General features: G+C 62.8%; 1 pseudogene; it reads right to left on the reverse strand.

Annotated features, from left to right (window-relative positions):
- The window catches only part of LOC116547721, a 2,410-nt pseudogene extending 1,612 nt beyond the window's left edge, over nucleotides 1-798 (reverse strand).
- Nucleotides 799-1,087: the final 289 nt, after the last annotated feature.

Genomic DNA, 1,087 nt, shown 5'->3' on the forward strand with positions numbered 1-1,087 from the left:
CAACGTAGTGAGATCCTATATCCTTAAAAGAAAAAAAAAAAAAAAAGTTTTTTTTTTTTGTGTGTGTGTGGTTTGTTTTTAATTAGTCAGGCATGGGCGACCCAGCTAACTTGCAAAGCTTGCTAGAAGATAGCTTGGGCACTGAAGATAGGATTGCGCCACTGCACTTCGGCCTGGGCGACACGGCCAAACCCAGTCTCAAAAAAATTGTTAAATATTAAAAATAAACATTGAAAAGAAGGACACTGCCTGGGCTCAGTTTTTGCCTCCAAAGGGGACTCGGCAGGGGAGCTTCCTCCTCCTCCTGCCTTCTCTGCCCCGGCCCTCCCAAGTCTCCCTGTCCCCGCAAACCCATGCCCCCAATCCCCTTGACCCTCCTCCAGGCCCCCAACTCCGGGGCGCCTAGGGGAAGGAGCCTGCAGGGGGCCTGGACTCCCCCACTCCCTTCGCCAGGCTTCCGGGCACCTCCCGGCTCTGCCCCGAGCCCTCACCTCCGCAGCAGCTGCGGCTACCACCGCTCCTGAAGTCCCGGCGCCCGTGGTCGGGGAAGTCAGCGTGGAAGCTCCCGAGGCTGTCCAGCGACTTGTGCTCCCGCGACGGGCTCTCCCGGGGGTACGGCATCCCGCCTGGAAGCACCTGCCGGGGGGGGGGGGGCACAGCAACCCGCCTTGAAGCACCTGCCCCGGGGTAGGGCATCCCGCCTTGAAGCACCTGCCCGGGGGTACGGCATCCCGCCTTGAAGCGCCTGCCCGGGGGTACGGCATCCCGCCTTGAAGTGCCTGCCCGGGGGTACGGCATCCCGCCTTGAAGTGCCTGCCTAGGGGTACGGCATCCCACCTAGAAGCGCCTGTGCTCAGCCCCACAACAGCGGCCCAACTGCCGCCCACGCCACCGTCTGCCCCCGTGCCACGCTTACGTCTCTGCCACTCAGGGGCGGGGCTAAGAGCAGTGTGGGAGGAGCCTGGCGTGGGGGGGGGTAGCGTGACGTGCTGAAGCCGTCGGAGCCATGTTGGTTGAGGGCGAGTGCCAGTCCTAGAGAGGCTGGGTGGGGCCAGGCTCTGCTGGGTGGGGCCAGGCTCTGCTGGGT

This window comes from Sapajus apella, unplaced genomic scaffold (assembly GCF_009761245.1).
Source record: "Sapajus apella isolate SASKATOON/1434 unplaced genomic scaffold, GSC_monkey_1.0 scaffold4322, whole genome shotgun sequence".
Taxonomy (NCBI): domain Eukaryota; kingdom Metazoa; phylum Chordata; class Mammalia; order Primates; family Cebidae; genus Sapajus; species Sapajus apella.